Source organism: Ictidomys tridecemlineatus, chromosome 11 (genome assembly GCF_052094955.1).
Source record: "Ictidomys tridecemlineatus isolate mIctTri1 chromosome 11, mIctTri1.hap1, whole genome shotgun sequence".
In the NCBI taxonomy this organism is placed as follows: Eukaryota; Metazoa; Chordata; class Mammalia; order Rodentia; family Sciuridae; genus Ictidomys; species Ictidomys tridecemlineatus.
Window position 1 is genome coordinate 20751711 of NC_135487.1, and position 10547 is coordinate 20762257.

At 42.0% G+C, this 10547-nt stretch overlaps 1 long non-coding RNA gene across 1 annotated transcript; it reads right to left on the reverse strand.

Moving 5' to 3' along the window:
• Window positions 1-1630: 1630 nt before the first annotated feature.
• Window positions 1631-9789, reverse strand: LOC144367976 (uncharacterized). The gene is made up of 2 exons (XR_013427649.1): window positions 9314-9789; window positions 1631-3421 (listed from the first exon to the last, which is right to left on the reverse strand). It is a non-coding gene; the product is annotated as an uncharacterized LOC144367976 (long non-coding RNA).
• Between the last annotated feature and the right edge of the window lie 758 nt (window positions 9790-10547).

Below are 10547 nucleotides of genomic sequence, written 5' to 3' on the forward strand. Positions count from 1 at the left end.
CCTGGTCCTCTGATGACTGCCTGGTCACTGAAGCTCAGCCAAACCAGCACTCACAGGCGGGGTGGGCAGTCACAGGGTTCCAGTCCTGAGTCTCCAGTGGACTGGTGGCATGTTCTGGGGCAAATCCTCTCCTCCTGGGGTGGGGAGGGGCAGTCATGGAATAGCAGGGTGCAGCAGAGGGGGTCAGATGGCCTCCCGGGAGGCTGGCTCCTGAGCCCATCGGGGACAGGGAGTCAGAGCAGGAGTGAGAGCAGGTGTGAGGAAGGAGAGGTCACTAGGAGCTGAGGTCGGGCAGCTGCAGAGGCCAGGCCCTGAAGGACCCTGAAAGATACCCCAAGTGATTGACATGTTCCCAGGCCACCAAGCGCCAGTCCCCACTCACCAGAACCCAGCAGGAAATCACAGGCAGGGGCAGGGGTCACCGTGGTCTTCTGTACAGGTGCAGCCGAGGCAGAGAGGGTTAGGTCAGTACCACAGCAGTGAAGTGGCAGAGCTGGGCTCTCATCTGAGCAGGACCCACTGGTCTGGAACTCAAGCCCATGGCCACTCTGGGCTCTCCAGCAGCACCAACATGGGGACAGGAGTGTCTAGAAAAGTGGTCTGGAGGCCAGTGTGGGGACCTGGTGTGAGGCCAGAGGGTGACATTGGATCCACACCGGCTGCGTCCCTGTGCCCGCCTCTCTCACCCAGTAGCTGTGGCGTTCCCAACACCCCCACGAGTGCAAACCCCACACCCGGCCTCTGTCCCCAGGGCCCAAGACTCTCCTCCCCACCCAGATCCACCTGTAGGGGGATAACCAAGGGACAGGAGGCTACCGGAAACCACTCCACAGACCTCAACTAGACAACCATGATTTAAATGAGCAAAGACCATCCACCAGTGAAAGACACCAGATCAACCGGATCCTGGAATTATTTGACAAGGATTGTAAAGCAGCTGTCATAAAATGCTCCAGTGGGCCCATCCTCTCAAAATGATTAATAACAACCAAAAGGAAATTATAGAACTGAAAAAAATGCAATAAATAAGAATTTCTAAAACTTGCTAAATAGTAGGCTGGAGATGACAGAATAGAATCAGTGGACTTGAGGACAAAACAATAGAATTCATCCAATATGAACAGCAGAAAGAAATGGAACAAGGAGTCCCAGGCTCCTGGGGACAATGAGAAAATATCCAACATCTACATCATCAGAGTTCAAGAAGAAAAGAGAACAGGGCTGGGAGAGTGCTGGCAGAACAACTGCTGACAGTTGGTCCAAATCTGATGAAAGACACAAATCTACAGATCCAAGAAAATGAGACTACACCATAGAAGTTAAACAGAAAACCCCCAACTCGTGATAACTTTCTAAAACTGAAGACAAAACCAAAAATATTGGAAGCAGCCGGATAGAAGCTACAAGTTATCTAACAGTTTTCCTAAAGCTGGTAACTGCAGATTTCTCATTTGGAAACTGTAGAGCACTCCCCCATCAAAAAACAAGTCAGATAATATTTCCTAAGTGCTGGGGGAAAATAATCCTTGTTGATCGGAAATTCTGTGTCTGGTGAAACTGTCCTCAAACACATAGGAGAAAAAAAAGGCACCCTCTGCCGAAGTCTGGCTTGGCACAAATCAGGAGCCACTTGTCAAAAAGAAACTAACTTTATTTTTAGAACTACAAACGCCAAACAAAACAGCTCCAGGGAAAAACCCTCAGAGCCCAACTGCCACCACCGGCTTCCACAAGCCTCTCTCCCCCACACCAGCCTTTTCCTCCCCCAATCCTCCTCCTCTTGAGGCCGATTGGCTGGGTTGCGTGGGCAGAGCCAAAGAAGTCACCCAATGAGCAGCTCCGTGGAGGAGCCAATCAGCTAGATGTTGCTGGGGCAGCTGTGAGCCAATCATCAGCTGGCAGTCTGAAGGGCAGGGAAACAGCCCAATGAACATCACCACAGAGGAGCCAATCAGCTAGATGTTGCTGGGGCAGTCTGAAGCTTGCTGGCAGCTGGAAGTTTGCTGGGGCCCCTTTGGCTGTGGCTCTCAACATCTCCCCCTCTCTGTTTAAACAACAAGCATGTGGCTTATGGACCGTGCCTGCCTTAGGTTGTCCAATACATATGGTCCTTACCCGTCTTCGGATGAGCTGACCTCAGGGCGTCAGCCTCCTGTCTTAGGTTGGTACCATTGTAATTGGATCTTACCCGTCATTGACTACCGGTCCAGTACAGCCACACCTGTGGAGAGGTCTCAGCGGGGGGGGGGGGGGGGGTGAGGTTCTTTGCCTCACCTCTGTTGACCCCCAAATTTTAGCTGAATGATCATGACAAGCAGAAGGGAGGAAGATATACCAAGTCAATTGACGGTTCTGTAAGCAGTTCAGTGTAAGTTCTGTAAGCAGTTCAGTGATGGCTATTGCAGAAACTGTAGATTAGTTTTATCTTTGTCTTCACCGGCACAGGGATGAAGATAGGAATTCTGGCAATAATGACTAAAGAAAAAATTAGGTAACATTCCAGAAGACACTAAAAGAAAACAATTTTCTTAACAATTTATATTATCTTCATCGGCACTGGGATGAAGATAGAAATTCTGGCAATAATGGCTAAAGAAAAAATTAGGTAACATTCCAGAAGGCACTAAAAGAAAACAATTTTCTTAAAAGAAAACAATTTTCTTAACAATTTATATTATCTTCATCGGCACTGGGATGAAGATAGAAATTCTGGCAATAATGGCTAAAGAAAAAATTAGGTAACATTCCAGAAGACACTAAAAGAAAACAATTTTCTTAACAATTTACATTATAGTGAAGAGAATTACTAAATATAATGAAAACTAAAGGTGAGAGTAAACAAACAGATCTGTTAACCTCCTTTTTTGTTTACATATTAAAACAATTCTTAACAGTTATTTACCCAATTTAAATTAAACCATTTAAATCACGTGAATAAAAAAAAAAAAATATTTGGATCCATCTTTTCATGAGCGCTCATCATATATGATATATAGAAATATGTACATTGGACATACGTACATTCAAACATATAACACAAAACACAAGTGTGCACACATAATATAATACATACAACACATAACACAATAGTAAAGGCCTTATAACTTTTTACAGGTAAAATCTCTATTGCAATGTTTAAAAACTCTATAGTCAAAAAAAAAAAAAAATAGAACTGATCAGCAAAACATTAACCTAGGTCTGTATGAGCTCAAAAAAATAAAATAGAACTTCATGATATGGGAAAGGGCAATAATAAAATAGATATTGAAAAAAGCATCCTGGTTCTGTCGCAGATGTAAGGATAGCCAAATTGGAGTTTTGGATATCAGCTATTATGGATTTGAGCTAAATCATCTTCTTTTTGGTCTGTAGAAATCGCTTTAGTTAATCTCTCTGGAATCCAAATCGGCTGCTGTTCTCTCTGTGGAAACACAAAAACAGACCCCCGACTCCAGACAATCACTGGGTCAGGATTTTAGTTAATCTCTCCGGAATCCAAATCAGCTGCTGTTCTCCCTGTGGAAACACACAAACAGGCCCCCGACTCCAGACAATCACTGGGTCAGAACCTTGGTTAATCTCTCTGAAATCCAAATCGGCTGCTGTTCTGGGTCAGAACCTTGGTTAATCTCTCTGGAATCCAAATCGGCTGCTGTTCTTCCTGTGGAAACACACAAACAGACCCCCGATTCCAGACAATTACTGGGTCAGGACCTTTCCATTGTCCTGTTAGAATATCTTTCCAAAGTACCTTGGGCTTATGTACATTTTTTGGACACATATGCCTTTCTGCAGCACTAAGTCCTGATGAATCCAAATTTAAAAAGTTTAGAGTAAAAAGCGTTATTTTAAGTTTATCTTTGGGGAATATATACCCCTTCCCAATTCCATCTTTTTGCTTTAATAAGTACATTTTAATAGTTTGATGAGCTCTTTCAACTATGCCTTGACCCTGTGGATTGTATGGGATTCCTGTTATATGAGTAATGCCAAATGATGAGCAAAATTGTTTAAAAGAAGTAGACGTATAACCAGGGGCATTATCTGTTTTTAACTGTTTTGGAATGCCCACAGTGGCAAAATTTTGTAAGCAATGAGCTATAACATCTTTAGTTTTTTCGCCGGCATGAAGGGAGCCCATCAAAAATCCAGAAGAAGTATCAACTGTAACATGCAAATATTTTAATTTTCCAAATTCTGGCAAGTGTGTGACGTCCATCTGCCAAATATGGTTAGGCATCAATCCTCTAGGATTGACTCCAAGATTAACTTGTGGTAAAAAGGTCACACAATTTTGACATTGTTTTATTATTTGTCTAGCTTGTTCCTTAGTTATTTTAAAACGCTTTTGTAAAGTATTAGCATTGACATGGAATCTTTCATGAAAATTTATAGCTTCTTCTAGTATAGAGAAAATATGTATGTCACGTGTAGTTTTATCTGCTAAATCATTGCCCAAACTAAGGGCTCCAGGCAATCCTGTATGTGCCCTGATATGTCCTATAAAGAATGGATCTTTTCTGTCCCAGATTAAACTTTGTATAGTGGAAAACAAAGAGAAAACAGTAGAAGAAGGGGAAATTCTACCAGCATCTTCAAGGGATACTATAGCATTAACTATATACTGGCTATCAGAAAATAAATTAAATACAGAATCTTTAAACATCACAAAAGTTTGTAATACTGCATTAAGCTCTACCTTTTGAGCTGATTGTTTGGGTACTAAAAATGTAAAAGTTTGATCAGGTGTAACTATTGCTGCTGTACCATTATTTGACCCATCAGTGAATATATTTGGAGCATTCATGATAGGTGTTTTTCTTGTCATTTTTGGAAAAATTACAGGATGCAATGACCAAAAAGACAATAAAGGATTAGATGGTAAGTGGTTATCAAATGAAACATTAGATTTGCACATTATTATTGCCCAAGTATTTAACTCATTAGCTAATTCATCAATTTGATTCATAGTATATGGAGTAATAATTTTATGGGGAGAAATTCCAAACACTGCCTTTGCTGTTTTTATTCCTTTGAGTATTAATTGTCCTACAGCCTCAGGATACCTAGTAAGAATAGTGTTAGGAGAATAAGATAAATGTATCCATAATAATGGACCTTCTTGCCAAAATACTCCTGTAGGAATATATTTTGTTGGTAGTACAATAAATAATAAAGGCAAACTTATATCAATTCTATCCAAATGCATATTTTCCATATATGTTTCAATGATTTTTAATGCCTTTCTTGCTTCAGGCGTTAACATTCGGGGTGAATTTGGATCTGATGGACCTTTTAGGATATCAAATAAAGGTCCCAATTCTCCTGTTGGAATACCTAGATAAGGCCTTATCCAATTTATGTCTCCTAATAACTTTTGAAAGTCATTAAGTGATTTGAGTTGATCTACTCGTATTTGAATTTTTGGTGGACGGACCATGGTTGAGGATAATAGAACTCCTAAATAATTAATTGGAAAATTTAATTGCACTTTATCTATTGCTATCTCTAGATTATAATTTTTTAATAAGTTTGTAAGTGTGGCATAACATTCTAGCAATGTGTTTTTAGCTTTGTGTGCCAATAACACATCATCCATATAGTGAAATATTTGTAGTTCAGGATTTTGATTTCTAAGTGGCTGGATTACTTTGTTAACATAAATTTGACACATAGTTGGGCTGTTAGCCATCCCTTGAGGGAGTACTTTCCATTCATATCTCTGATCAGGACCTTCATGATTTAGTGCAGGGATAGTAAATGCAAAACGTGGACTATCCTCAGGATGAATTGGAATTGAAAAAAAACAATCTTTAATATCTATAACTAAAACATACCAGGTTTTTGGCAAAGCAGACAATTGAGGAATCCCCGATTGAGCAGGTCCCATAATGACCATTTCATTGTTAATGGCTCTTAAATCTTGCAGTAATCTCCATTTACCAGATTTCTTTTTGATGACAAAAATGGGAGTATTATGGGGAGATACAGAAGGTTGTATATGTCCTTCCGCTAATTGTTGTTTGACCAGATCATGGGCTACTTGTGTCTTTTCTTTAGACAAGGGCCACTGAGGAACCCATACTGGTCTTTCTGATTTCCATGTAATTTTTATTGTCTCAGTGGCCCTTTGTGAAAATCCAACCCATGTCTGTCTGTTCCTTGATCTATTTGTATTGGTGCTGCTATACATTGTTCTTGTCTTTCTAATCTTTTTCCTTTCCTAAAACCTTGTCTAGCCATAATAGTGGGTGCATTTTGATTGATATTATTTGTTAATGTCAAACCTAATTGATCTAAGACATCTCGTCCCCATAAATTTACGGGAAGATGATCCAATACATATGGCTGTATAGTTCCTTCACATCCTTCAGGATCCTTCCAATCTAATAGCATTGCACTTCTATCGGGATTAGTCGCCACTCCTAGGCCTCAAAGCGATTGAGTGGCTTGTTGTAATGGCCAATGTTTTGGCCATTCTTGACGAGAGATGATGCTAAGATCTGCACCTGTATCCAGTAGCCCATTAAATTCATGTCCTTGAATATTTAGTTTTAGCATGGGGCGAGAATCTAAATTTAAAGAAAGCATAGCCCAATCTACACCTGTGGAGCCTAATCCCTTGGAACCTCTTTCTACAACATGACTGGAAAATTTATCATGTAGGCTTGGTATTATTAGTAACTGTGCTATTCTATCTCCTGGTGAAATTACTGATATACCCTTTGGAGAACTGGCTATAATTTTTATTTCACCTTCATAATTGGAATCAATTACCCCAGGACTTATCAAAAGTCCTTTTAGAGTAGAAGAGCTGCGTCCCAATAATAAGCCTACTGTTCCTTTGGGAAGAGGTCCTTTTACCCCTGTGGGAATGATTTGAACTCCCATCTCTGGAGTTAGTACTGATTTGGTGGAGGCGCAGATGTCCAACCCTGCGCTCCCTCTGGTTTGTCTGATGAGGGATCTGATGTGCTGGGCACTACCCTGATGGGGTTGCTGGGGTTGCTGGGTTCCTCCAGTGCTCCGTATATTTGTGGTTTGGGGCCCCGGAGCATTGGGGCCCCCTGTCCATTTTTTGGCAACGGAGCCCGATGCCTTTGTCCACGATATTGTGGATAAACACCTTGTCCTTGTTCGTTTTTTGATAATGGAGTACCCTCTATGGTGGTTTGAGGACGGTATTCATTAGCCCAATATAATGGAGTACCCTCTATGGTGGTTTGAGAACGGCATTCATTAGCCCAATGTCTCCCTCTACGGCATCGTGGGCAAATACCCGGTATTCTACTTGTTTGATACCTAGTTTTGTTAAACCCTCCTCCTATGGGGCAATTCCTTTTAAAATGTCCTGTTTGTTGACAATTGTAGCATGTTCTTGGCCTGGCATCTAAAGCCTGTTTTACTGCAGCTGCCACAATTTGCCCTTGTTCATTAATGTCTCTGGCATCTAAAACCTGTTTTACTGCAGCTGCCACAATTTGCCCTTGTTCATTAATGTCTCTGGCATCTAAAGCCTGTTTTACTGCAGCTGCCACAATTTGCCCTTGTTCATTAATGTCTCTGGCATCTAAAGCTTGTTTTACTGCAGCTGCCACAATTTGCCCTTGTTCATTAATGTCTCTACATAATTTAATATATGTGTTTAAATCTTCATGTTTCCATGGTCTAATGATATCTCTACACCAACGATTCGCTTGGTCATAAGCCAGTTGTTTTATAAATGGCATTGCTTGTTCTGTATTCCCAAAAACTCTGGTAGCTGTTTGAATAAGCCTATCTACAAATTCAGCGTAAGGTTCATTAGCTCCTTGTATTATCTTAGATAATTGACCTTGTAAACCTCCAGGTTCTTGTAAAGACTTCCATGCCCTAACTGCATCTACAGCAATTTGTAAATATACACCAGGATCATATGCAAGTTGTTGCTGCCGATCCTCATAAGGTCCCTTTCCTAACAACATATCTAGATTTCTCTGAGGATAACCAGCTGCTGCATTTCGACTAGCCGTCTCCTTGCAAAATTCCTCATTGGCAACCTTCCATAACAGGTATTGTCCTCCATTTAGCACAGCTTTACACAAACTAGCCCAATCTGCTGGCGTCATGCTTAAGTTGGTAATGGATTCGACCAAGCTTACAGTGAAGGGTGCTTGAGTACCATAGGTTGCTACAGCCTCTTTTAGCTCCTTCACTGATTTGAAATTTAAACCCTGGTAAGTTCGCTGCCCTCCTACCTCAAATACAGGGCATACTTGAGATCCTGTCTCAGGATCCAAACTATCAACTGCGGGGGTTGGGAGTCTCTTAGCATATGGAGGTGGTGCTGTTGATTGGACACTTATGCCCTCTGGTGATAGAGTGCTATTAGTAGCAGTCTCCTGTAGAGGTGGCGCTGTTGGTTGAACACTTACGCCCTCTGGTGATAGAATGCTATTAGTAGCAGTCTCCTGTAGAGGCGGTGCTGTTGGTTGGACACTTACGCTCTCTAACAAAAGGGTCTTATTAGCAGTCACCTGTTTTAACTTTTCCCCTGATAGATTTTTCTGCTCTAAACTTCCTTCCTCTGTCTCACTATCTCGAAAGACCTTCTCTTTTACTTGAATCTTTTCCTCTTTCTGACTAGCTCGAGCTTTTACTTGAATCTTTTCCTCTGTCTGACTAACTTGAGAGACTTCCTCTTCTACTTGAATCAATATGTCTTCTTCTTCCTCTACCTCTGTCTGAACTGAAGGCTTTGGACTAAGCAAACTAGATACCAACGTCCACAATGACAATGTGCCAACTGGCAGAGTCCCTGGGTTGTTCTTTTCTATTCTTTTTAAATCTTCACCATGATGGTTCCATTGTGATATATCTAACAACCCCTCCTTAAAAAGCCATGGGCTATATTCTTGTATTACATCAACGTATGCCCTGACTGCTCTTGGTTTTACTGGGAAGCTTCCTTCCTCTAACAATTTACTTAACACTCTTTCGGTTTGTTTTTTACTAATTGCTGATCCCGTATTTCTACTATAATACAACCCAACAAGATGACGCCAAACAAAACCGAGACAGAATCCAATAAAAAGGGAACCACACAAAATCATTATAACAGCCTTTCTATCCTCCTGACATATGCATCCGTCCTTTCTCCCTATCTGTTCCTCAAACGCAAATAGTTTTTCCCCAGATGTGAGTGGTTTTTCTTCCCTCTCACTCATCTCCAGGGACAGGCAAGTTAAAACAAAAATGAAGCAAAACAAAAGAGGAATCTTAGAATGGCTCCCCATCCTCTCGCCCTGCCCTCAGGGGCGAGCAGTTTACTTACCCTCAGTTGCTCCCCGTGCGAGCCACCAAATGCCGAAGTCTGGCTTGGCACAAATCAGGAGCCACTTGTCAAAAAGAAACTAACTTTATTTTTAGAACTACAAACGCCAAACAAAACAGCTCCAGGGAAAAACCCTCAGAGCCCAACTGCCACCACCGGCTTCCACAAGCCTCTCTCCCCCACACCAGCCTTTTCCTCCCCCAATCCTCCTCCTCTTGAGGCCGATTGGCTGGGTTGCGTGGGCAGAGCCAAAGAAGTCACCCAATGAGCAGCTCCGTGGAGGAGCCAATCAGCTAGATGTTGCTGGGGCAGCTGTGAGCCAATCATCAGCTGGCAGTCTGAAGGGCAGGGAAACAGCCCAATGAACATCACCACAGAGGAGCCAATCAGCTAGATGTTGCTGGGGCAGTCTGAAGCTTGCTGGCAGCTGGAAGTTTGCTGGGGCCCCTTTGGCTGTGGCTCTCAACAACCCTCAAAGGAAAATTTCAAACACTGTCACTAGCAGATCTATACTTAAAAGTTGGCTATGGGGAATGCAAGTTTGGGTTGGTCTCTCCAGACTGCATTGGAGTTCCTGGGAGTTTTACATGAGTGGATTATTACTGATAGAGCAGGTTGTCATAAAGCATGTTTACCTCTGATTTTTGGCCTCTTCTGCATATTCCTGCTCTCCATGCATAAGTGCTCCCACCAGGTGACGCTATCTTCCATGTTATGACACCGCACGAGGCTCTTGCAAGCTGCAACCACCTAATCTTGAACTTCCCAGGCTCTAAAGCTGAAATAAACCTTTGTATTTAATAAATGATCCAACCTCATGTATTTTGTAATGGCAACAGAAAATAAACTAAAGCAAGAGATTCCTTCCAACAGAAAGGAAATAGTTTTTAAAGAAATCTTGGAGCTTTAAGGGAGATGAAGAAACAACAGAAATAGTAGAAATGTGGATACATATACAAACTATGATTTTCCAAATGAGTTTTATGTCACATTTGATGTTCTTAGACACCAAAATTGATACATTGGACCTCATTGGATTTAAACCCTTTGCTTTTGTGTAAACCCTGTGAGGAGGACCTCCCTACACAACAAGGAAGCAATCTCAGGAGATGCGGTCTCCTCAGCAGGGAAGGCAGGACCCTCCAGGAGAGGATACATGGAACTTGTCCTGAGCAGGAAGAAGGAGGACAGAGCCCAAGCCCCAGGTAGCTGCAGCGTCCCCTCTGGGTACCTG